The sequence below is a fragment of the Scyliorhinus canicula genome, chromosome 12 (assembly GCF_902713615.1).
Source record: "Scyliorhinus canicula chromosome 12, sScyCan1.1, whole genome shotgun sequence".
In the NCBI taxonomy this organism is placed as follows: domain Eukaryota; kingdom Metazoa; phylum Chordata; class Chondrichthyes; order Carcharhiniformes; family Scyliorhinidae; genus Scyliorhinus; species Scyliorhinus canicula.
This window is the reverse complement of record NC_052157.1, coordinates 37,540,180-37,568,120: the sequence shown is the minus strand read 5'-3', so window position 1 is coordinate 37,568,120 and position 27,941 is coordinate 37,540,180. Positions and strand designations below refer to the sequence as shown.

The 27,941-nt window shown below is 41.2% G+C and overlaps 1 long non-coding RNA gene across 1 annotated transcript; it reads right to left on the bottom strand.

The window, feature by feature from the left end:
- LOC119974591 lies at positions 1–27,623 on the bottom strand. Its single transcript, XR_005462527.1, has 2 exons — positions 27,140–27,623; positions 1–493 (listed from the first exon to the last, which is right to left on the bottom strand). It is a non-coding gene; the product is annotated as an uncharacterized LOC119974591 (long non-coding RNA).
- Positions 27,624–27,941: the final 318 nt, after the last annotated feature.

The window sequence follows — 27,941 nt, the reverse complement described above, 5'->3', positions numbered from 1 at the left end:
TCTTATCGACGACCAGATTTATTACCAACTGATATGCACAATGTATATATATAAAATATATGATATCCATTACAAGCTTCAGGCTTGAGAAAATAATGTAATAAACTAATGATGTACATTAGAGACATAATTCTCAGGACAATGGAAACACAGATTCAGTTTGTGTACAGTGATCACTTTTTAATGTTGGTAGCAACGGGCTGCAACTTCGCGTTCCTGTCCTGGCGGATTATTGTCCTTTGCATTGGTAGACGAGGCATTTCACCCGTATATTTTCTCCATGCAGATATCAAAGGTCTTCTGGTCAAACCGATGGGAGGTCATTCTAATAATATTCAAGGTCACTTCTGGGAGCCAGTGAGTCTCACAGTCATTTTTCATTTGCTTGCAGCATTCAATGACAGTTGCAGGGGACCTGATGTTGCCGGCAATGGACATCATGTGATGTCATCAGCACATGCCACGGGATTTTTCGACAAGCAGAAGCACGGGCCTGTGAATTAAAAAGGGAGAAAGAATAAAAGAGAGAGAGAGAGAGAGAAGGAGACATATGATGGCAGCAAACACATATCTTGCAGATCGTATTCAGTGTGTGCAAAAACTAGAAGACACGATTGTGTTTACTTTGGTGTGAACGCAAGCCTTTCCTTGGCGCTGCTCCAGCATATCTAACGTTTGGCCATTGGTACCACAGTGAAAAGTCAACACAGTTCAGTGACTGGGTCTCGAGGGAAAAACAATCGCCGGGAGTGTTGCTTGAACATTTATCTAATAAAGAGTTTCCGCAGACATCCTGCAGAACATCCCTGGGACCCCTATTCCTTCCTGCCCTACCCAACCCCCCCACAACAAAACAAAAACAATGGCAAGACTTCAGGCTCCATTGCCCTCCTCAGTGTTTGATTTACGTTTGGGCTGTAATTAAACAGTTGAAGAATAACAATGTAGACAAATTCCAGCTGAACTTAAGGCTGCTTCTCCCCTGCCTTCGTGGCCCTTCATTAGATACTTTCCTCTTGGAGCAGAAGGTCAGGGAGTATAAATATAAATTGCATTTTGCATTACTTCTAGATGAGTGAAGCTGTCAAAGCAATAATACTAGCTTTCAGTCCCACTTTCTGCCACTTCTATCCCCTTTTTCGGCCAGCAGGTCATGCACAAATTAAAACTGACAGCCCAGCCGGCATGTCCAACAGACTTATATTGTTATAGCTCTCTGTCGTGGCACAGATCTCAGATCACAGCCTCAGCCAGTCTCTGTGTCCCCGGTGCCTGCTGGAGATACTGCCAGCCTTGAGGAATCACTGAAGCAAAATAACCAAAAAGAAAACGTGCTTGAACATGTGGCAATTGATGGTGACGTAAAGATGGGGAAGCTTTTGTTGACAAAATATGTTGCCTTGCATTTCTCAACCTGCCCCTAATCATCGGCCCCACATTATTATCTGCCCCGCCACTACTTCTTCAAGCCTTCTTCAAAGCGAAGTTTCAACGTGTTAATTTGAAAATTGAAATTGAAGGCAAATGTTCTGATTTACAAGTTGATCAATGAAATTGTCATTTGAAAGGACTTTCTGCAGGATATATAATTTTTTTTTAAATTGCATTGTAGTGAAGCTCCTGTTCTGTGTCCTGAAAGTTGCTTTATATAAATGCAATACATTCTATCGCTCACATTTTCATGCAAACATTTTAATATGGCTTGTTCACTGATGAAGGATTACTTATGGAAAAGATAAAATGCTCTCCGCCATTGCCTAATGTTATTTATAAGTGGATTCGGTTTTGCCGGGTTCTTTAACTTCGTGGTCCTGTTCTTGGCGTCTATCATTTCGCTGGACCCTTTGAACGGCGATGTAAACAGACACCTGCAAAATTGTTTTACCCCCAGAAGCTGACAATTCGCCTTGTAGGTCAACCTCACCAAAACTTTAAGGTCTGCTTCCTGATGCGAAAAACATTGGTGTGTGTGTGTGGGGGAGGGGGGGGGGGGGGGGGGCTGCAGGTTCGGAGGGTGGGGGGTGGGTGTGCTGACGGAACGTTTAATATCAAGTGTTGCCTTAAATGGATACATTCAACCACACTTGTCTGTAAGGTTAAATACCCATTCACTGTTTTCCTGGCGGATATGTGTTCTTAAAACAACCTTGCAACTTTTAGTGGACTTATGTTTGGCTTTTATATTCATGTGCAAAACTTTAAAACTGTTCGCAAATGTTTCCCTCAATCTTGGGGCGTTGATTTCGCAATGTTCAAAGTTTGTCTTTGCTTGGAGAAGTATAATCTCTGTTAAGTGCAGTCCAAAAAATAATCGGTGAAATGTACATGAGGAAAAGACGGCCACAACAGTAAACTGTTGTATAATACTGACACTTTAAAAAAAATCTGACGAGTTTGCACAAGAGGTAGTTATTGCAAAGTAAATCATGTGAAAAATGTACATATTTTAATTGAATGAGAGGTGATTACCCCTAAACTGTCAATCATCCTCTTGCCATTTCTGCATAAATTATTTTACAGCTTCAGTTATCTCCTCGGTGCTGCAGTGCTCACATACTAACCCTATAAGTGATTTTCTACACTTTTCGGAGGACTCTGCCTAAAAGGCGCGCATATCAAGTGGGCTGCAGTGCAAACATTCATTGTTTCGGGCGAAGTTACTTAATTGTCTCGACTGCTGAAGGCATTCGAGTTGGGATACGGTTCTTGAACATCACGTTTCCCTCGTTATTTCACCCAATTGGCTGCGATTCAAACGGGAGCCTTAAGGGCGATTGTTGACATTAGACACAACCCCGGAGGCTATCGCACCAGGTTAAGCCCTCACGCGGCGTCCAAACATGCGCACTTCGTGTGGGGAACTGAATAGCGATAAGTCATGGGAAGCCCTCTTCCATCCAATTGTAACACCTTTATCACTAACACAGCCGAAAACAGCCCGTGCAGTGCACCTTCCCGGTCTGTATCCTTCGGGAATTTGACCCCTTCCCGAATATGCAATTTGCACCATTCGGACTGTGGTAGTTGGGCAAATTCCTAATCCCATTCTGCAACCTCAGAAATAATCATATACAGTGCCAAATGTATTCCTTCATGGGCACAAGATACTCTTCAAGGTTGCGAGTTTGAGATAGTTAAATTAGCCAAACTCTGCTTTTATTAAATGGGACTTAACGATTTTTGTTGTTAGTGAGTTGAGATAGAGAATGTGCAATGGTCTCGTTGGCAATGGGAACCCGCGATTTGTAATGGCACGATGAATCAAATCACAATGTCATTTTATGGGATTCCTGCAATTACACCAGTGTATTGGGAGCAAATCTCTTTCCATGATTCTGTGCACTTTGCTGTGAAAAGGTGTCTACCAACCACTTTATGTTAGCAGCATCCCGCCTCCATGTCACGATAAAATATCGTAATGGTATACCTGCTATGGAAGCGGCGGACATGTACAATTTCTATATTACTGCCATTCGTGACTCAAATATCGTTCAACAATAAAAAGTAACGTCGATCAGATTTGGCTCTGCCATTTTCTTTCTTGATATTGGCACATCGTTTCTGTCACCACTGGAGTAACAGTCTTGGGGCAGGGACACTGAGAGTTCTCGAAATATGAATTTACTTGAATCATTAATTACAGAAGAGTCATAACCTGTGAAATGTGGAAGAATATTATATGCCGGCACTAACATTAAAGAAGACTCTGAAAAAAGTTCAAACGTAAGAAAAACTCTGGTTAGCACTACTACCTCACAGCCCCAGGGACCTGGGTTCAGCCTTGGGTGACTGGCTGTGTGGAGTTTGCACGTTCTCCCCCTGTCTGCGTGGGTTTCCTCCGAGCGCTCCAATTACCTCCACTGTCCAAAGGTGTGCAGGTTAGGTGGACTGGCCATTATCTATTGCCCCTTAGTGTCCAAAGGTTAGGTGGTTACCGGGATAGATGGCCTAGATGGTGTGCTCTTTCGGAGGATCGGTGCAGTCTCGACGGACCGAATGGCCTCCTTCTGCACTATAGGGATTCTATGAAAGTCTTGACACAGACACCTTCCGTTTATTGAACCTGAAGGTTTTGGTGGATGCAACCTGGCCGGACACTTCAAGATCTCGATCGTGACTCAATATGTCACAGCATCTTGATGCATGTGTGATGACACCGGGTCATAAGGTATACACACAAATAGTTTCGTTCATTTTATCACTGTGAAAAACATTTTTATTACCTTCAAAATTAGGCAAATAGTTCAGGAAACGACATGCTGTTCTATTTAATCGTTCCTTATCCTTTGAGAGCAAAGTGATTTGCTTTTACAATCTGGGATCTCTCGTTCAGGTGTGAAGTAAGAAGGTGCTGAGGCTGGGCATTGGCGCGAAATACTATTTACCATGTTTTGACTTTAGCTGTGCCTGACGAGCGAAGCGCTTTTCAGCAACACTACAGATGGCGTGTGAATGTTCCTTACACTCATGTGATCGGGGCTACTGTGGTGCTCAGTAACTCACCCACCAAATCACAAAACCAATGTGTCCCTTAATAGAAATTGGCACACAAAAATGGAAAGCATACGAAATTCAATTGTAATTACCATCATACGATCACTTTCAGACCAATGAGAATCTCTTTCGAGTATGCATTATTACGTGAGGCCAGCAGCACAACATGGGATGAGGCCTTGATCTGATTCAGATGCAGTTACATGAAATCCATGAAATCCATAGAATCACTGCCATTCGGCCATTCGGCCCATCGAGTCTGCGCCGACCCTCCAAAAGAGAACCCTACCGAGACCAAGTCCCCAACCCCGTAACCTCACCTCATCTGCACATCTTTGGATACTGAGAAGCAATTTAGCATGACCAATCCACCTAACCTGCACATCTTGTCTGATCCCTTGTCCAGTGAGCGTTCAAACCGTCTTTGGATCTCACGCAGGATGTAGTAAAACTCCAATCCAGGGTGAAATTAGTTTCAAATCCCTCTCTTGGCCCTAAATGGATTTTTTAAAGTACTAAAACGAAAGCATTTTTCCCTGCCAACAAAACGATTACAGAATAGATAGAACAAAAATGACACGCTTATTTAGTTTTAACATATACCAAATATCAGAAGCATATATTAATATGAAAAAATGCCGTCGTTGATGTCTGACTGAAATCAAGCAGGAAATGCTGGAAACATCAGCAGGTCAGGCAGTATCTGTGGAGATGAAAACCACTTTAAGGTTTTGGCCATTGACCTGAAACATTAAGTTTGTTTTTGTTTGTCCAGGTGCAGTGCAACAGTATACAGGTTTCCACCAGTATTTTCGGTGCATAATGTTAATATGGGATTTAGTGTATGGGACTTTGATTAAGGTATTGCGGTATATTTAACAGATTTCAGATCTGAGACGGACTGGAGACAGCAGTTACCTAGCAATGCATGGGGTCTATCTTCTTGTTCGTTATATGGGACTACCCCATTCTCTGATATACAGGCGCTATCCCAACTTTGATATGCAGGGAATTCCTTGTCCTCACCAAGGGAACATGGAAACTCGTGTTCACACGTTTTTCTCTCCCTGGCCCAGTTGAACAGAGTATGAAGTGTTGCAATATCCAACCCACAGTTCTGCTGCAGAACAGGGTACATCGCACAGGCCTTGGCTAAAGTAGGGTGCTTGAGGTAGAATGGTAATCGCAATTCCTTGAATCACAAAATCAATTACAAAATTGTGATGGTGCAGACCGAGGCCATTCGGCCCATCGTGTTTGCACCAGCTCTCCAAACAAGCATCGTGACTTATTGCCCTTGCCTTTTCCCGTACCCCTCCACATCGTTTCTCGTCAAGTAATCCTCCACTGCCCCCTTGAATGCCTCGATTGAACCTGCCTCCACCACACTTCGAAGCAGCGCATTCCACGTGTTATATGAAAAAAAAATTATCTCTCACATCACATTTGTTTCTTTTGCAAATCTTTTTAAAACAGTGCTCTCTCTGCGGGAACCGTCTCTACTGCACTATTCTTTTCAGCCCCCTCAGGACTGTAGCATCTCTATCAAATCTCCTCTTAGCTTCCTTCTCTCCAAGGAGAACAGGCCCGACCTTTCCAGTCTATCCTCATAACTGAATCTGGGGGAAAAAGGCCTGATAGTGAAGTTTTATCTTTACTAGCAACGTGCGAAATGGTCTTGCTAGATTCCATACGGCCCAATTAAAAGTTAACTCAAATGAAACAAAGAATAATTAAATAACTTGTAGTGATGTTCTTGGTCGTCTCGAGCTGTTTCACGGTCAATTAATTACTCGTTGAACTACAATCACGGTTGTGAAGGAGACAATTACAACAACCAATCTGTGCACACTAATATCCCAGAAACAGCAAATAAGACAAATGGCTAGTTAATCCGTTTTGGCTGAGGGCCCCGTCTTGACCAGGTCACCAGCAAAATCCTCTGCTCTTCTTCAAATAGTGAAGGGGATCTTTTATAGACAGGGCAGCATCCTCAGAATAATTCCTAATCTGAAAGCCTGCTCTCCCAGAGAGAGAGAAAAAAAACTCCTCATACCTGAGCGGCAGGGTGGCACAGTGGTTAGCACTGCTGCCTCATGGAGCCAGAGACCCGGGCTCGATTCCGACCGCCTATGTGGAGTTTGCACTTTTCCCCTGTGTCTGCGTGGGTTACTTTTGGGTGCTCCGGTTTTCCTACCACAGTCTCAAAGATGTTAGATGGCTTGGCCATGCTAAATTGGCCCTTAGTGTCCAGAAGGTTAGGTGGGGTTACTGGGTTAGGGGGTAGGGCGGGGCTACATGGGCCTCTGTAGGGTGGTTCTTCTGCACTGTAGGGAGTCTGCGAGTTCTCTATGATCTGCTTTGGAACATCACCTTGAATTATACACTCAAGTCCGGGAGCACAGCTTGAATTCATAACCTCTAGAACAAGAGGCAAGGATGCTCTCACTCATGGGCTACAGAGATGAAGAGTGAAAATGAACCTTTGTCACTTCATTAACTTAAGCACACAATTGACATCGCATCGCACTCTGGACTGGTTTTTTCCCCGATCATTGTAACTAACCAGTTGTTTTGTTGTTTTTGTCTCTTTCAGGTCTGATCAGCTCTCTACCACGTCTCCAATTTGCTAAGTGGTTTAGACTCACACTTCTCTATACCTATTCAATAAACACAAAGTTCGATCATGACTAGTAACTAGTTCATTTGGTAACTTGGAAATGAGTGTGTGTGTGTTTGTGGGGGGGGGGGGGGGGGGGGGGGGGGGGGGCTACGCCCCCAGCCTAAATAAATTAGAAATGCCATCTTTGTAACTTGAAGAATATACTTTTCACCTCAGCAACTTTAGCATCGCTCCTGAAGATGTTGGGCTATGTCTTCCAATCCAAAGTTAGGTGAGAGGTCTGGGTCCTGGATATACTAATACTGGAGGGTATGGGGAGGGGGTGGGGGGAGGTGAGGGAAGCATTCAAATTGCTCGGGTTTTTGCAATGGATGCAATGCAAGGTGCATTTTCAAAGGACGTGGCTGTTACACCTGTTGGGAACGTCATCGCCATATTCTTCAGAACTTTCCATGTTAGAAGGAAGCAGAGGCGCTTGCCAGTGTTACAAAATAAACTATTTAGGTGTGTCCAACTCTTGTTTGGCGGACATAATCGCAGCCGGCTCCAGTGTGTCAGCTGCGCGTTAACAGCTGAGACCGGTACCTGGAGCAGAGGCACAGCATCAGTTTTCGCTCAGATTGACACTTGCATTGGACTCAAGCTTCTCTGAATCGGCACTGAGTGCAAAAGTGAGCCCTCCCCTATGGAGTCACATTGCTCCTTGCTCTTTTCGTGTACCCAAATGCATATGGCTGTAATACATAACAACAGCCACTGCACCTTATGAAGTAATACTTTACATGGAGATGTTGTCAGTTCAATAATAAGCTGCAACAATGTAAGTGCTAAGACCAGGAGTCCAATAATTCTCTCTTCCACCATCAATTCATAGGACGTGCCAAAATAACCATCCCCCAACACCCCCAAGACGGACACCGTCAATCCGGGGATTTCAAGAAACTCGGTGGTTTTCAATCTTTTGGAAAGCTAAGAGATTGCCATGTCGCCCACACTAAAATACCTCGCGAAAGGACAAGGCGATATTTGGCCTGGTTCCATCACCAGTCCGCTCGCCGCATCTCCCTCGCCACATCGTGCACAAGTAGAAATCGATCCTGAAATAACCTTGCATGATTACCCCCCCCCCCCCCCCCCCCCCAACGACCTTATGCATCTTGTTTTTCTTTCAAAGGAAACAGTTGTCTTCACTCCCCGCCCATCGGGTAACATCATAAAATCGGAACCGAAAGACTGGAGGAATTATAATGTGATTTACCTACAAGTCCGGGATTTTCCCTGGTCCTGGGCGGAACACGGTCATGTGGCGAGGTGCGTCAAATGTCGATCGCAATTTGGAACTTTGCCGAGTACAACAAAAAAAATCAACCATTTCTCTCTCTACCTTTATATTTTTGTTTCCCGGATCAGATTGTCAGCTGAACCGGAAAGGCGGAAATAACTTAGAGCGTTTCAGAGAAATTCCGGGTTTCGGGGCCGTAAAGGGGGCCTAAAAATAACAAATAGCGTCCAGCGATTCTACATGACACGTTTTCGAACATCGGGGACTTTCTTTTACTATCTAGTGCAGTTGTATCCTTCCTATTCTTAATTTCAAAGTGCATCTTGCTCTGCCACTATGGAGGAGAGACCTCTCCTCTTTTCCCGCTTTAATATGTATCCGAATTGCATCAACCATGAACCACTGCCCGATTTGGGCGATCCTTGTCCTTAACATTAGAGGCTCTTGGCAATTCCCAAACTCGCTTCAATCTTGGGTGGGTGTCATTTGGCAGGATTGCCATTTCAATCAAAGTGCTGCCACTTGGTGAATATCCACGTGCTGCTGGTATTAGGGACAATCACTCCAACTCAAGCTGCTGGGTGGAAAATAAATAGGTTTGGATTGGTCGTAATGTTGTTAATGTAACTGTCAGAACTATTGACAGCTGAAACCTTCATGCTGGGCCTAATGCCTCTTGCACTGGTGAGAATGGCAGGTGGCTTGTTTATGTATAACCTCCACAAGACGTCATTATGAATGACGGTTAATAGTTACATTGGAATTACAGGGACTGCTTCATAAAGAGTTAATCTGAGATTCTGAAACCTCCAGCACAATCACACGTGGAATATGTAACCATATCGTCCAAGACTGTTGTTTATTTCCCCCGGATTTCATGTTCACAGACTCACTGCAAGCTGGAAGACAAATGGCCAAATCCCTCCAGCTGGACTAACGGTAATGGGTAAGGGCATCTGCCCTCTTCCGGTACTCTTATCCCCAAAAGAAGAGGCAGGGACCAGGCAGATATCCCATCAAAATCGGCCATCGTTTTAATACTGAACCGAAAGTTGTGGGGCCTGTTACAAATACGGATCTGTAAAGGTGCTAAACTTCCGATAAGGCATCGGAGTACAGCTGTGTCAATGGCTAGGTTCTGCTTCTTAATTATTATTTTTTTTATAACCGCCTTTTGCAGAAAACAAATCTAATGCCTTTCAAATCGGCAGCATAACCCCAGATGACATTCTTTCCTGTCAGCTGGTTAGTTTGGGGTTAATTGTGTTAAATAACCAGATAAACCAGAGATGTAATGAAGTAGAAACATCAAGGTATATGTTACACTTTTGATTGGACGTGTCCTACTAATCTGCCGGTCTTCTGCGCCGAGACATTTACTTTTCATTTACTGCCCTCATTTCTTGTTGTTGGAGATATGTTAATTCTCTTCTTTTCCTTCTCTTTCTCATCTCGCCTTAATCGCTCTCTGTGGCATTTCTTACGCTTTTAATTATTTACCTTGATATATATCTAGTAGATTTATTGGCCGGTGTGACATGCTGTCTGCTAGCTTCCCCTTCTCTTCTTCATTGTCCCCGTTCTGGGGAATATTAACCCAGATTTTCTGTTCGCTTCAGATTTTTTTTAATGTTGCCTTTTTTAACTATTGCTTGCTGATCAGGTCAATTTTTAACATGACTGAAGCATAGATCGTCTGGACCATGCCTTCATTCACGGTTGGAATTGAACTACAGCCAATACTGAGAGTCTAATTAGTGCGAGACCAGGTCCTCGAGGTGGACTAATACCGTCCTTGCTTTAAAAAAAACAAGTCGCTCTAAAGCCCTCTCAAGTGTTTTGTGCCCAATCCACGCAATTGGTCCAAATGGTGAACATTGCTATAATTCCTGTTCCAGGTTGGGAAAAGTAAGTTAGGAAAAAATTGAGTTATATCAAGAATATTGGGAAAGTAAGGGACATGCCGATTTCCTGACGCCAATATCCTTACAATTTGATGTCTTCTATATCACATTAATGAACTACAAGTTAAGTGCCGAGCTAATTCTCCATTCCCCTGATGAATCCTAACGTCACCACCTTCAGAAAAAATCGAATTCAAAAACAAATATTCGCCCCAAGAATTAGGATTAGTTCTGGAATGTGTTAATTTCAATGCGTTGGCTACAAACTTCTAAATTACTTATCACCTAAAACATAAGTGCGTCTACATTTGGGGGCTCATAGGGACTAATCAATAATAGTATATGGTCTGATTCCTCCTGTAAAGTGAATGTCAGCCCCATTGCACCGTTTCGGGGGTCACGCAACAGCACCGATCTGAAACATATAAACAGGCAGATATAAAAAGGGCGAAGGATTTCAAAAAAAGTGCGCCATGCTTCGATTGGAGAACGTTTCAATTAATGTTAGCATCGGTGAGATGGTGTGCGTTGCTGTTATGCACTGTGAAATAGTATGCACCCTGCAACAACTCCTTTGAATGCACTAGCCATGTGGACATTCTAGAAACTTAGAAGGGTTAAATACTGTAATAAAATGACTGCATGCCAGTCTGAGAGAGGTGAATTCAAGTGAACTAATATCACCGAGGTTACATGAGATGAATACGCCCCGTTAGCTTCCGACTCAGAGGTTTGATTGGCTATGATTTGTACATAAAAACGAGACAGACAGGCCGGCTTGCGCTTTCCCCCTGATCAGGCTGTTTATTCTTTGAACTCCAAAGCAGCATTTTTGTGCGTGAAATTTTATTGAAATATAAAGTGTATCTGATAAGAATAATTTGTTGAGTAAATGGTTGAGTGCAGACTATCCTACACTGTCAAACACGTGCAGAGCAAATGCTTTTCTTCCTGAACGCAGAGACTCTTGCTGATTAATAGTGAGCCACTAAAGGCAGCCAGGCGTGAGGCTATTAGAAAAAAATTAAGCAGCTTGTGGTAGAGGTTCGCCACAGACAACACAACTAGGAAACTGGGCAATAATTTAATGGTAATGTCAGCTACAAAAACTGGTCATCAATCAGAACAGGCCTTTATCTCCAGTCCCTTCTATCTTACTTTCCTCAGATTCACACTTTCTCTCGTCTGCCAACTCTTCCCCTCCCCTCCATTTTTGCTTATTGCGTAAGTTCTTTGTCGCTCCTGTTTCTATTCTTCTTGTTTATTGTGGTGCACTTTTGAACACATTTTTCTTGCTCAGCCGTTTTCCTCTCCCCGCTTTGCGATCGTTTCTCGTTCTGTTCTTCCTGTTTACACTGATGTCAATGCTCATTTGTCCCACTTTCTTATCCATGGATAGTATGCATCTCAAGTTGCCTTTTTAAATTGTTTACCTTATTGCTCCACACCTTTTTTCGTTATCTCATTCTTTTTCTTCGCCTCTCTTCAAACCACCTTCCCATTTTCATCAGCATTTTCATTTTCATTCTTTTATTTTTTGTCAAATGTCTATTTGAAACACATGTCTCTTGCTGCACCAGGAGAGGGGAGAAATTTAGTTCTAGCTTTATTGATTGACAAAAGTACAAACGAGGCAACTGAGAAGCCAATTGAAAGGGGCCATGGGCTGAGGTCCTCACTAGTATCTATTAAATCCGCACCTCAGCTACAGAATTGTCAAACCACAGGAAATGTCACAAAATGAGACTTGGGTTTAAATCGATATTTTTCCCCCCAACTTATTTGACTTGTGTCCTCACGCTTATTAAAAAAATGAATCTCGTTTCTTCTTTTTTCCCAAAACACGTCGTTAGTTCATTTCGTGACGAGAACGCCCACGTATACTCCGTGAAGCCTGATTAAATCCTTCATAACTCCAACGCGCCATAGAATTTTATTTTACGAGAAGTCATTATTAATGGAATAGCAGTAGATAGCCATCACCAGTGATGATACATGGAGGACTGGCACATTAGCGTGCCTTCAGAAAGATATTATTTTTCATACACCTTTTAGTTTCAGAATGCTAAAACAGATGACAAACATTTGAAATGTTTCAAGGTAATCGCCTCTTCATTGTGAATGCCATTACAACTTCTCCAAGTTTAACCTTGTCTTTATGAAGAAGAAAAAATATTGCATAAGATTATTATAAAACCAACTATTTTCGTTAGGAAATTATGGCAGCCTAGCCCGATAGCTTTAAACCCCGCAGGCATAGCAAGATTGCAAAATGATAATTATTTTTCTTTCATTCTAATAAGGTATTAATTTCTGCATCTTGGCAGAGGTCATCCATTTACAATATTCCTGATATCACGATCTGGGTGTTTTACTTTTCTACCAAACTTTTACTTCAAGCTCATTCTTGCGCGTGACGTCATTGATGTAACCTGCATCCTGCCATGGTAAACAAAAAAAGGGTTTCTTTAAACGTCCACCTATTTGAAACTGCGCTGAATTATTCTGTTTTGTCTCTGAATGTGTTGCCTTTTTCTTAGTGTCCAGAACAGTGGAAATAAAACAAATGTACACGAGTGGGGAAAACGGGCGACAACTCTCGTGGTCAACTCGTGCTTAAAAAAAAAAGTCTTTGGCTCTTTTTAAAAAAAAATTGGACCACCACTTAATTTGATCCCCAATTTCCGCTCACTAGGGCTTTGATGGCGGAGAGGCAACAAGACAGGCAGCAATCTCTTCTTTTTCTCTGGGAGACCCGTCAGCGCAAGCGATCAGAGACGTGTCAGAACAGTGCTTTCCAAATTCACTCACCCTACAAGACATCTCTGCGCATCAAAATGCAGCCCAGTTACAGACCTCAATTTTTTGATTATGACTCCACTGATCTTGTTTTGAAATGCGAATCAGTAAAGCCTATAAGCCTTCAAACGTGTGAAATTTGAAAGATCTCAAGAAGCAATCTCAGGCTGCCTGACCCCTGACTGCCAGACTGTTCTGCCTCTGCCAGTGTCTCCCTCTCTCTCTCTCTCTCTATCTCTCTGTATGTCCCTGGCAGTATTTTCTTCGCTACAAAATAGCGTTCGCGTCCTCGTTTAATAGCTGTGGATGGCTATTCCTGTATGGGGCAAGCCTTTGTCAGGCCACATATCCAGAGTCAGTGAGAAAAAGACAATTATGTGGGTTGGAAATTAATGGGGACGGCCACCGGTCAGTTGAAAATAAACAAGGGTACCTGCAAAATGCCATATCGACCATTTGATCTCACTTTAAAAAGCTTTGATTAAATAAAGTGCGATTAAGTCATTTGATATGAGGGGAGATCTGTCAGGCAAGGCAAAAGTTTCCGTCGCAGACTACCGGTCACTGTTATACGGTAACAAGCAGTGTGTCAAACATAATTCGGGACCTGCTAACAATCGTAAATAACTGGATGCGGTTATTTCTGATTGAGAAGAATGAATGGATGAAAAGTTTGCAAGTGAAAGTTAAATACGTATTCAATACTACCTGTTTAGCTAAAGAAATGTTTGGTCCATTTGCCTTCATCGTTAAAGGCACCTTGTTGCAGAGACTCTATCCCTGAATCCCAAACCCTGCGTGATAATGGCGTGAGATGTTTGCTTTACATTTTTGACCAATAACATTCAGAACCAAAGCCTCCAGAAGCTATGCGTTTCCTTCCTTGTAACGACAAAACAGCAAAATAGGAAACCGACTACCAACTACTGAAAGTAAGCGCGTGTCCGTGCTTATTTGTCCCGGTTTAGACAATCATTATGAAACCTCTTAAAATTCCGGATTGTCCTCCCCCCCCCCCCCCCCCCCCCACCCCTCGCGCAATGTCAAGAAGCAATACTTGTTTCAGCTTGCTGGTTACATTTCACGCATTATTCTTTATTTTCTGCTTTGACGGTGAGAGAAAGTTCTGCTAAAGTAATCAGTAATTTCCAGCCTTGTTTTTGTTGAACGTCTCAGCTACCCTTTAAATTGCTGATTATCGATTCCTCAAATTTTGTACAAAATGCAACTAATTCAATCCCAACTGTCAGGTCCCTTTCACAATGCACTTGTCAATGTCCCGTCAGCCCAGAGAGATGCATGCCATGCACTGATCCCTCGTTTCTATCAATAACTGCCATTAAATAAAAAATGAGGCGTGTGGGGGGTGGTCGGAGATACATATTTGTGCAGACTGATACAGTGCATTTAGCCTGAAGAAAAGAAAAAAGCAGGAAGACTGCGTTGCTGTAACTGCACTTGGAGTTTGTAACTTCGCAGGTATAGTTATTTGCGTGGCTTCATTTGGGGGCGGGGGTGTAACTTTCTCTCTCTCCCCCCCCCCCCCCCAATCCACCGCCACCATCAGTCTCCACTCCTCACCCAACCCCAATACACACACACACACGTACACACACAGGATTTTGGACCGTAGACTATGTCATTAGATCGAATGGCAAGTCTTTATGGAAAGTGTTTTGCATAATTACATGCCATAGCCAGAATACTAACCCCGAAATTTTATGGGTCACAAAACTTTAACAATTGCCACATTATTGTCCAAGACATGAAGTACGCCACTATCGGCTCGAGGAGAAAGTAGATTTAGCTACATCTAAGAATGTGAGGCCGAAATTTTCTCAGAACCCCAAAGAAGAGAGATTATTCCAATCTGACAACTTGTTTACTTATACGAAACCGAGTTCAGCGAACTTCAGGCTTCCCTGATTGAGAACTTCATCGTGATCCCACATAGAAATCCATCAAAGAAATATACCGAATGGCTCCCTTTTACAAATCTTACTTTTTTTTTTGCGATCGTTACCTTTGTGCCGCAGTAATTAAGATATTCTTATCTGAGGAGACAGTTTCTCTGGTAACTGAATAATGTTGTGTCTTTGATGTAAACTTTTGACAGATTTCGCATCGAGGTTGAACAATTTGCGCAGATACCCGCCTTTAAGATTCGATGAAAATTATAATAAGTGAATTAACCGTGCAAAGCAATGATTCAAATTTTACCGAGCACTGCCCATTGGTATAAGTTATTCTAGGTTCAATGTAGTTTGGGTGTGGCGCAATAAACTAATAATTGCTTTAAGTTTAGACAATAATTTCCACCATTAAAATCCTACGATATGTTTGTATATTCTTAGAGGCTAAGAGAATCCTCGTTGTAGTGTAGCATTTAATTTATATTAGGTTTGCTATGAATTATGGAGATATGTTGGTTTAGAAAATATAGCAAAACACTCCTACTTCTGTTAGAATTACTAGCATCGTCTCACGTTGCATGATATCGCAGCAATATGCATTATAAAAACTTGTTTTTTTCGGTTGTGCTGATCATCTCTCATGTTATATGAAGTTTTCTTATTTTAATCTCTCTTCCAAGTCAATAAGGTCTTGAGAATATGATGAACTTGTGGTAGAGTTTAATTGGATCTGTATATCTTGTCTCAATTCACTTGAGCTGGAGATTTCTCGTGTTGGGGAAAACGTCCCTAATACATTCTCTGTGGGGCTCGCCTTTTGGGAAACGGGGTAAGGGGGTAAGTGTTGGAGGAGGGGGGGGGGGGGGGGAAGAAAAAATGGACAGTAAATCAATGCTACATTAAATCCGTCGAGCGAATGTGCCTTCTGAATGCATTGTTATTTTTTATTCCTCAAACAGCAATGTTAGGGTAAAACAATTTTAATCGACGTGTTTTTGTTTTGGTTAAGCAGCGCCCTGATGAAATATCTCCCTCATCCACACCTCAAATACAATTTCGTTTCAAGGCATTCATTATACCTGTTCCACTTGAAACTCTTCCTGCCAAGCGGAGTAGCCTGAGATTCCAGCACCTGTAACAGTGCCATCTCTGCAGGTGTGCTATACAAATGTTTGAATTGACAACAATCTGAATTGTCGATTAGGTTCGAATTTCCCTTAAAATCAGCAGGCGGTACTTGCAGCGTCTACCCTGACAGCTATGCATGCCACCGTGTTGACATTTAAAAGTGGCTGATATATTTTGGACCGTTTGGAGAGGGAAGAGGGCGGGAAGTGCATAAACAGTAACTTGTTAAATAAAATTGCCGGGGCGCCTTAAGTTGTTAAGTGGCTTCAATGCTTAGTTCGATTTCATTGAAGTTTACATTCGTTTGTTTGGAAAGTCGGTTTCCGGAGACAGGGCACAAATTTCGCTAGATAGGCCTCGCACATTCGTTCGAAATGAACCGAGCTTTTTTGACATCAGGTAGCACTAAATACAAAAAAAGTAATATTTTAAAAATTAATGAGACATTTAGTTTTACAATCCGGTGAAAATTAGTTATAAACAATAGCAAAATCTATTGAGAGGCTATGGAATCATTAAAAAGCTAGGAATGTCTCAATGGGGAGATGGTTCAGTCTCCAGTACGGATACTTTCAGCAGTGAACTTGTCCAACGTGAAGCTCAACAGGTGCTTTGCAGGAGCTCGCCATGCTCTAAGCAGTTCAGATCTATACCGGCTATACCTGTCTGAGACATTTTAAGTCTCCGTTGTGCAAAGAATGTCTAATATACTTGCAATCATCGATTGTGCTAGAATAAACCTTAATTTCTATTAATGAAACATGATTTAAAATCTGTGCTCTTTGCGGATGCCAAACTGGTAGTCTTAGCACAACACTAAAATACAGACAACAAGAGACCATTTCATAAATTGGCTTTATGGGATTCTCCTAACAGACACTGACTATTCCAGAACATTTCATTTTCTGTAAATACTATTGTGCAGAACTCGAAATGTACACATTTGTACATCACGTTGCAATTCAAATACATTTTTTCATGCTGTCTTCAGAAATTACATGCAATGCAACAAAGGGAGCATAACATATAGGTTGATAGGGTCCGAATTGACTGTGGGCAGGAGTTTACAGGTAATATTTTATTAAAGTTAGCATCATAAATATTCAAAATAACACGGTTGCTTTAATCGTTCAGATATTAGTGGACGCGCGTTACATCAGTTTACCATAACATAGAGGGAAAGATTTACAAATAAACAACCTGGCCTACACGACAACTTTCCCGTTTTAATTATCAATGTGAAAATGATTTCCCAAGCCGTCATCCAATTGACCTTACCGTCAAGGCCATTTTTGAAAGATATATCAATAGATAACTGAGCTGAGAAAACTTGAAGGAAAATATACAAATCTACCACAATCATAACCGCACGGTTGTCGGTTTCAAATGAAATAGCAAGTCATCAAAATTTGCGAATCAGTTCTGGAAAGGTTTTATTCCATTGTTAAGTAGCGGAGGGATGCACACTTCATGTGAACGTCCATCATTTGACAAGATACCCGTTATATAATGAGTAGAATTCTTATTTTACACTGCTGAAATAGTTTAAAGCATTTGGTCAAATCTTTACCTTAATTTCAATTAAAAGCATTTATTATAAGAATGTGATTTATTTTTTTGCTTTTAAACCTTGTAGCGATTCATCGAATGATGGTGCCGGTGTTGGATTTTGGCGTTTAAAATAAGTATGCCAAATGATGATTAAATATGCTTTCTGGGCACTTTACCTTTTCGCGAATTAGCGGTGCAAAATTATCTAAACTTAGACCTAATTTCACGCAGTAAACATGTTTGTCCACTTTCTTGAAATCTGCCAAGAAAATAGCCTGTTTTATAACCTGGAGTCAGCTTTCAAAAAGGAACAAAATGCAAAGAACAAATTGATTTGCTCTGGACGTTATTATATTGATGCCGCGACGGTGACAACCTGACGATTGCAAAGATTATAAGAAAACAGGAAATTAGAAAAAAAAAACACCGAGGGCTATAAACCTCAGTGAAATAGACGCTCAGAACACAGGCCATAACGGATCACAAGTAGATTGATTATTAATTTATGACAACGGCCCCATCCTTGGAACATACCTGCAATCTATTTCAAGGCAACAAATGAAAATGTAATTTGAATGTGGGGAATTACTTTTCTGTGAACTATTACTTCTGCGCCTCAGCAAATCTGTAATCAAATTTCCACAATAAATTCGTCGCGTGCAATTTTCTGCTAACTTTATTCTCTCAACAGCCTATCATTCCATATTAATGATCACAAGTCAGCATCGTTGAGCTCAAATTGCTCAAGTTCATCACTTTTCTCTTAATGTTAACGTATGTTTTACATGCGAATTGTTTTTTCCACCCTGTGTCAAAAAAGAGAGATGGGTATTCTAATTACATTGTTATCGTCCTTATGTGCAATGGTCAAAAAGTTTAATGGTAGCATTAGTTCAGTGTTGATCGCTGATATTCGTTTGGGACGGTGAGATTGGTGCCCACTTTTATATCAGCTCTTTTTTCAATTACAATCTATCAGTTCCACAAACGTCGTGGAAGAAACATGCTTTCATTGATTAGCCCCTTTCGTCTTTTCCTGGCTTATTTATCAGGGCCCCGGACGAATCCGTGGTACGACTTCACTTATTACATTTAAGAGATTTTAATGCCAAAATGTCACTTTTAATTTCACGAGACTAACAACATTCTCGACGTATAATATTCAACGGAACTGGGGCAACAATGTCTACGTTTCGGTTCATTTTGTACTGTGAAATTAAAGGAAATGTCGAGTTTCTCGCTTTTAATTGATGATAGTGAGCATCGACTTTGATTTTATTTTTAAATGAAGGCTTGATATGTTTGCATTTCCAAAACAGGCGCATGCAATTCGGAAAGACATTTTGATAATACACTGTAAGTGGATGTAATTTAATTTTGCAACCAAGTGGATTTTAAATAACACCAATCGTTGCGGTATATTTTATACAATTAGAGGTAAGCTGGTCTTTCGTTCGCAAGGAATTTAATTTTGAAATTTGATATCACCTTCGACACATATCACCTAGACAAAGAACAGGGTCTTTTAAAGCACATAATTTTGTTCGGGGACCAGCGCCTCCTAGTACCTGACTTGGTAATAACTCTAATGGTTTCTCATGAAGATTCATTATACCACATGAACTAAAACAAATAACGTGATCACAGGGCTGGGATTTTAAAGAAAGTGGACGGGCGGCAATTTTATATCCGCTAGTGCCACTCCAATGTAAAATTGTAACTTCGGAGACAGTCGCAAAATCCCGTGCAAGGGTGGGTTTCATTTCGCGGTTGTGCGAGTTCATCCTGACTTCAAACGATTCTTCAACGCGAGAAACTATGCTCACAGCTAAAGGTGTTTCACGTTTATTGGTGATTCATCATGAACGACTGTCGAAGGTGAACAATAAATGAATAAATACCAGCTTTAGGGTGGAGGAGGAGAGAAAAAAACTCATGTGGCTTTATTTTACTAGCATAAAGATTCCAATATCTGCTGTTAACTCAGAATTTATAAATCCAGCCCAAGTTGATCGACACAATCATATGTAACCGTAAAGCAGCTACTTGAGGCTCCGATTATTTCACAATCTCTTAGTCACCTAACTTTCACCTGTCCGACTTTCCTCATGTCCTGTCGTATAAACAAACACATAACAAGCGACAGCGTGTAAATATTTCGTTGCTAAAGAAGGTGCCCAAAACTTGTTAAATCGCCAGGGTGCTGTTTTGAAGGAGGCGGGAGAAGAGGGCGTGGGGGTGGGGGGTAATGTATTGTGGTCATTTCGCTACTATTTTATAATTAGATACTTTCCTATTTGATAAACTTCTATAAATTAAAATAATTTCACAGTGAGACATCCGACACTCTCTTATTTTAACTGGCCTGTTTTGCAGTTTAATTTGTGTTTGGCCCTAACGCTTTAGACCCGAGATTATTTGGTGAATTTAAAAGGGGAAAACATGTGAATGCAATCATTACGTGTAAAGTCTCTGTGCAATTATTTTGAAGGAAAGAGCGCCGTGTCTATCCTCTGATATATACTCCAGCAAAACAGTCAAAATTGTAATCTGGCTAAATTCAGAGGCTCCAGTTGGTCAGATACTTTGCAGTCGAGTTGGACATGGCTCACAAACAGGATCACAATTAATAGAAAAAAAAACGGTTTCGCTGCAAATATTTATTCCATCTATAGCTGGGTGTTGGGGGGGGGGATTAAAAATTTTAATCTGAGGATCTCTTCACTGCAGCGGTCACTGAATGGAATTGTGATATTCACATGATGTGGGTTTCGGGGCAATTTTGTTTTACAAAGATGCACAAAATCTATGTGAGGGTTTATCACGTTTCATGGATCCCCAAACAAATCCAATAATGTAAAATTCTTTTGTGTCTGTTTGTATTGCAGCATCTTGAAAGGACAGCAGGAATACCACAGATATTAGCGCCACCCCGCTGTCATTCGTGGGATATGCACTCCAAAAGCAGGGAGCAGATCAAACAGTCTTTCAAACATGACACACACATCGTTACCCTTTGTAACTTTTCATTAAATTATTGAACCTTTTATTAGACACCAACAACTGCATCCTTTTTGACGTGCTGATCCTGAACCGCTCACATTAAAATAATGTTTTTGCTCGGAGACTTAGTAGTTTATCTGCTGATGGCAAAGTTATGCAATGCTAATTAATTCCATTAGCAATCCATATTAAACGATATAAAAATGAATATTGAAAGAAAAAAGAAACACATTAATATATTTTCCATTGAATCATGAATCCGATCAATCCCTCCTTACAAACTCAAGGATGGGAGATGTAAAAATGTTTGCTCAATGTATCAGCATTTTTCTTATTCGCACAAGATTATTGTAGCGCGTCGCAGTTTTTTTATGGTTACCTTCAGACTTAGAGTTGTGAGGGTGAATTCTGCTGCTGTTAAACTTCCTGTCACAAAAGGCAAAGCAAGACTGAGGAGTTTGTATTACAATTGTGTCATAGTGTTACACCGATGCAAAACATGTAGCCAGAGGGGCTGCTAATGATTACAGTATAAAACTCGGCTCCAACAGAACAGGCAGCCTAGAAACTAGCCATTATTAATTCAGTGGTCAGGCACTTATCCAACTCTCCCTGGACTATAAAACAAGAAACACATAGCACTCCAACATAACATTTTTTTAAAATATGGTGCTTTATGTCTTAACGCTAATTATAAACTTTTCCCCTCTTCTTTTCAAGCCCAGTTCCACTCTTTATCCAGCTGATTTCCTCCCCAGCAGCATGCTACAGAACGATTAGCAGCAAATTATCCCTACGTTTTTGCTATTACATTACAAATTTATTTTATGTGACGCGCCGTCAGACCTTTCCAGCCACATTTCACTGAATGAGTAATTGTGGAGATCCAGATGGAATAGATTTTCTACATTTGACAAGACATTTGTCATTTTTTAAAGTACCAGATACGGAATATAAGTCAGGCTTTTTTTTCGTGCGTCAAGTTTCCTAACAATTCATATGATATTTTATACTGTGGAATCAAGAAATTCTTTTTTGACAATGCAAGATTAAAAAGACAAAACTGAATTCATTGCAAAATCGACACTTATTAAAGTTGGGGACTTATTAAATCTCGCCGGACGTGGCAATGCAGGTTGTAAATCATCGCCCATCGTTTTATTGAAAAGGAGCATTTGAATTCATTTCTAAGTGTTGGAGAGTGTGGAAACACTTGTAATAATGAACAGAGGGCGGAACTACTTTCTGGACATCTTTTTAGGTGTTCTTTATCTCAGAGGAAATGATTCTGATTCAGTTCTTTATTGGACTGATCAAGCCACTTTATTGTACCAATGCGAATCTCACCGCAGTTAGTTTTAGGAAAGCTGAATAGATTTCGCGTTGGAACATGGTCTCCCCCCCAGCCCCCAACGCCCCAGCCCCCAACGCCCCCCGCGCCCCCCCCCCCCCCCCCCCCCACCGCAGTAGATTTCTAATTCGCAAAGTATTTAATGAACAACTTGGACCGCTGCAAAGATGCTTGCGGATCACTGCCTCTAGACAAGCTGCAACAGCATGTAACATTGAGCCCATTTGGGCAGGCATATTTATAAAATACATCGCTCTTCAAATCAGTCCTTCACCTTACAGTTTCAGAAGATACAAGCTGTAGAACATCGCCGGTTAGTTATGCTCCAGCAAATATGTTGCAAATTTCCTGACTACCCCCAGTTTGTATCATGCTCGCGGTGATTAATAGGCACAATGCCATCGTATCTGGGTCTAAAATAAACGTGCAGGCGTGTTACTTTATTAATATATTGAACAATGCACTGTAATAATGTGAAATATTAATCGCGCATTGTAGTTACACCCCCATCTCAGCAATTTGTCCTATTGCCATTCAAATGAGCGCCTGGTGTTGGATATTTTAATAAAGTCTTGGTTTTTGTTTGATTGTCCTGAGATTATAATAAATGCAATTGTTCAGAGTCACGTGTTAGGACAGGATTCCAATCTCAGATCCGATTTAATCTACTGGCTCTCAGCTTGCTTTAATGGTCAGATCTTCGGAATGGAGTTGGGGGGGGGGGAGAAAATGAGAATTAAAAAAGACACGGGCCTTATTTAAAAAGAAAAGCAACATACACGCACAGACACAAACACACACACAAAGCACTAAGGTATGCGAGTCTATTGAACGCCACATTGGAAAAGGAGCGGAGGTATCTGGTCATTCCAAAAGACATTCAGAAGATATTCCAGACATACATAGTGTATGCATATCAGCATATATATGGTGAAAATATCATGCCACTTGAACAAATTTAATGCATGCTGTATCTAAGATCAATGTATGCTGGGATATTAAATATATCTCCGCAATCATTGACTGTGCTGGGGCTGTAGAGGCCAGCCTGCTTGGGTTAGCTGTTCAGTGTGGTCTATTTATTAAAGCAAACAACCTGCCCTGGCTATTTCCCCGATATATCAGCAATAATATGATATCCAGTTAAATGAGATTGTCTTAACTGCTCGACGGGGACATGTTGTTCTGCCAACTTTAAATCCAATGCAGTTATTTTTTTCTCTTAGTATTAACTTTAAAAAACGCCGAATCATAATACTTAGCAATACGGGCGGATTCTTTTTTATTAATACTTGCAATAAATAGTCCCACTTATCCGCGTCCACAGAATGGCGGCAGTTGATAACCTGCTACAGAGCAGCCATTTTTTTAATCGCTTAGAAATCGTGCCTGGGTGAAGTATTGATACAATAAACTGATCCGCCTAACAATCGAATCAGAGTTTTATTGCTAAATAAATGACTGCAGATCAACACATAAATAGTGCATTGCCCGAGCTTTAAACTCAGCGTGCCAAGCTAAAGCTACCATAAGTAATACTGGGAGACTAAATGTTTTAAATATTACCCTATGGTATTACTCCTGGCCAGCAGGAGCATGCTATGGTTTCAATGATAGTGTGTGTTTCTGTTTCTGTTGCCCGATTCTTATTTAGATATGCTACATGGTGATTTTTAAAAAAATAGTATCGGTTCAGTGTACCAAATTAATTGGGTACTTCATTGTAACATAACCCTATTTTTATAATTCGGGAGAATAAGAGATATCATTCAGCCTCATCTGGTTGCTGTACTTAACATACAATTTTCAATTAGTACGTGGAAGTATGAAATGTATTTAATTGTGATTCCAGAATCATGGTTCCAGACGATATACTTCCACACTTTGCACGGCCTGCCATGCTTCCTAATAAATATTCTGCATATTTTGGCGAAGATTGAGTTGAAGATTATGCTGTGTGCAATCTGCAAAAGACTAATCTGCGAAGACTTCGGTGTGATTTTTGTTTAAAAAATGCTTTACAGATTCCGCGTGCTTATTGAGAGACAGTAAGCAGATGTGGTTGAAGAATATGTCATCAATATACAAGATGTGTGAGTCACTCTGTAAATAAATTATTGCTGGCCGCCGATTTAATAATCAAATTTGAAGAGATGCTACAAGGATTAACTACTTACTATATCGCCAAATGACGCCTTATTCTGTCTCCCAGCTAATGATATTAGAAGTTTAGACTTTCTGTTGGATCTGATGTATGGATTCTTTGCACTCTGATTTCTAGACAATTGATAGAAATTTAACATTCTCATCAAACCTCGTTTACCGAGAAGAACAAACCAATCAGATTATTCAAAGGAACAGGAGTCCTCCAGGCTGGTGTTGCGTTTTAAAGCCTATGCTTTTAGTAATAAATAAATTTGCCTCGATCAATCAGGACATTATTTAGACCAATGCATCGTAGTCCAGCCGACTTCTCCTTAACTGTTGAGATCTGTCATTCAGCCATTTACACATAAAGTGCAGCTAATGCAGCCCATTGCACCAGCAAGTCGCGTTTTATGTCATCTTTCTTACAAAGATTTCTACTTTCAAATGCCTTGCAAAATGTTTATTGTCGAAGTGCATTCTGCGCAAGTTATGCTTTATGACATGGCAAAATATTCCATTCATAATGTGAACGTGCAGTGTGTGCGCCATTTGCCCCTGATGTATCTCAACATATTTCTGTTTAAATGAACCGAATTCTTAAGCAGGTTGTGTGAGAGGAAACCACCAAGGTAGTATTTAGCAGCCGTTCCAATTTTCTTATTTCTTGAATAGTTTGGGGTGCTATGCTTTCAAGTAATGGGACAGTAAATTGCCAGTGACCCTGAACTATCGCTAGGTCTGCTTGAAAAGCGTTACTCCCAAACCCAGACAAAGGTTCCATGCACACAAATACAACCTATTTAAAGACGGGTCACAATACTCGGCAGATTGAATTCTATATATATATCTATAAGGTCTCATAAGGGTTGCAACTTCCATTTAAATTTAATTTCTGTCGAAAGTTTGTCCCGCACAAGCACGTTTGTACTTCGAATACGAAGGCTGATTAGGTAAATAAAATAGCCTCCGCCTCGCTTTTCCTTAATATAGCAGATGCACCAAATTCGGGCGAGCTGAAAGTTTTTGTTTTGCATTTAGCTTTGAAGGAATAAGGAACACAAATGGGGGCACTTGATTTTTATGTACATAGATATCCACACATATATATATATTTGTGGATGGTTAGAACCTAGTGAAAGCGATGGAAGTGGGACGAAACAATAGATGTTCATAGAACGAGAGAACTTTGCAAATCTTCGTTACTGTTTTCCAATCGCAAAGTGCCAGAATGCGCCAAAGAGCTTAAAGGCTTAACGCTGGCAGTAAGTTCATCATCTGAGCGTGCTATTCTTTCAGGCTTTTTAACCATCCTTTGAGACGATTCAAACCACTCTCTCCCCGGCTTTATCCCAGAAGAAAAAAAAAACCAAAGGACCAGAGGTCGAAGTTTAACAGCATTCCCTTGACTTCCAGGTGTTCTACATGTCGTATTCAAGCATCGGCGCTGTTATACTTCACCTAAGGTTTATTTATTTTTTTAATTCAATTTTTTAAATAAATATATTGGAACACACATCGATCAAGATGGGTGTCGTGTGAGAGGCCTGCGTAAATGTCTATGTGAATAAATACATATGGAAATATGTAGCTACTGTACCGTGCCACTCACTGTTATAGACAGGGGCACAGAGTTAACTGGCATTTTACATTATGGCGCGACGGAAATTTTAGCCACGCAATCGTTTCTTATCTAAAGGTTGTGCTGATAATGGCACCAACCAACAACAAAAAAAGAATACATTTGTGTCATTACACTTTCGTAATAGGAAACCACTAGTCCGCCACACAGCACATATACTAGTTGCAACATTATCTGGACTGGAGGAGCATTCATCAAATCAATCAGTGTTGACAAATTAGAAATATTTGAAGGAACGCGTTAATTTACAACTTTCGCAATAGTTAAAAATCACCAGCATTGTAGTGGCAATTAATAACACTCTTGAGTGGAACACTCGATGACGAATGAATCCTCCTGTTCCGGGAATGATAAGCCCAGCTGTCCCATACTGATGCCGGGTGATAGAAAGATCCGACAAGGGCGGTTGGTGGGTGGGTGAGTGGGTGGGTGGATGAAATTTGGGTGGGGAGAGGGGAGGGGTGCAATAGTCAATTGGGAGAAAGCGTTAACAATGAAACGTTCTCAGGTAGGAAAAGAGGAAGGAAGCAAAGGTACAGAGGGATTGGGAGGGGGGGGGGTGGTAGGAGGAGAGAAGGGAAAACAAATAGATGCTAATTGCAATACTTCACGCCGCAACGGATGCTCGACACGCTGCCTAAAGAGCATTTTATGACTACAAGTACAGCGAACAACAGTAGGCTCCCCAAATGTCCACAACGAACGGAGAACTTACTTAAAATGTTGCAAATAAAAACCGAAGACCGACACTCCAAATAAAAGGACTCACTTACAAGCATAAAACATATACATGCGTCACAGTACGGAAATAACCGGTGGGACAGTCATGTATTTAATGGACTCCTGACATTTCCATTTTAGAGTCGGAGAGTTTTTGCAGGCCAAATGCTTTAATGTTAAACTTTCCCTCTCTCTCTCTCTCCTCTCATTCTTTCTCGCGCATGCACAACATTTACAGGCCCTTCCCCCAACCTCCAAATGCTGACACTTCGACATAAACTTCAGCTAAAATATTCTTTTTTGCGTGTGCGTGTCGCTGTTCAGCTCGTTTACAAGCATCCTTTTCAATTGACCATTTATTTTTCTATTTCTGTGTCCTCTATATCTTCCCTCTCCCTCCACTCTCTCTCTCTGTCTCTCTCTCTCTCTCCCCCTCAGCCCTTCGCCCCGTTTCTACCCACTCGGCTCGAATCACAGCAGGTCCTAACTACTTGAAATTCACCAAAATAATGACCGTTTCGGAATGATAAATCACCGTCTGCATGTAAACCTTGAAGGAGCTTTTTAGAAAATAGCGTGCTTACTGTGTATGTGTGTGCTCCGCTTCCAGTCCGATCGCTTCAACGATCCCCTCCTGTGAACAGCCAGTTCCGCACTTTACACTGGAATCTTTACATATTTTAAAAAAGTTATACTTTTCTTTTATCGGTTGCAACTTTTTGTTTTACTTTTGTTGTTGTTGTTGTTCAACGCACACTTGGCTTACTAAATCGTAGCGTGCTGCACAAAAGGAGCTACGGAATGAGATTTATGGCTTTCCAAATGAAAAGATTCATTCGGCATAAGAGGTTAACACAAAGTTCGTATGACCGTGACTTGCATTGGCAAAAAGCAGCGCCCAGTCAGCACAAAGGCAGTTCAAAGGAACCTTTAAAATACACGCAGACCCACACACACACATACAAACACACACACATACATACAGACGCACACACATACAGGCACACACACATGCAGACACATACACTCGTAAAGGCACACAGGCACTCATACAAACACACACACATACTGACACACATACACACACGCGCACACACAGACTCACCACAGACAGACACACACATACAGCCAGACAAACACACGTACAGACACACTGACATGCAGAAGAGACACACAGGCACACATACACACACACACATACAGACACTTATACAGACACACACACACACAGACGCACGCACACTCGCACCAGTCGAAACTGCGGGTTTCATATCCCTGCTATAGTTTCCAAGCCCAGGCATCCTTTTGTTCATGACTGGAGTTTTTTTTTCACTCTCTCTCTCCCTCTCCGTCTCCCTCAATCTGAACTTTGCCACTTCGGTGTGG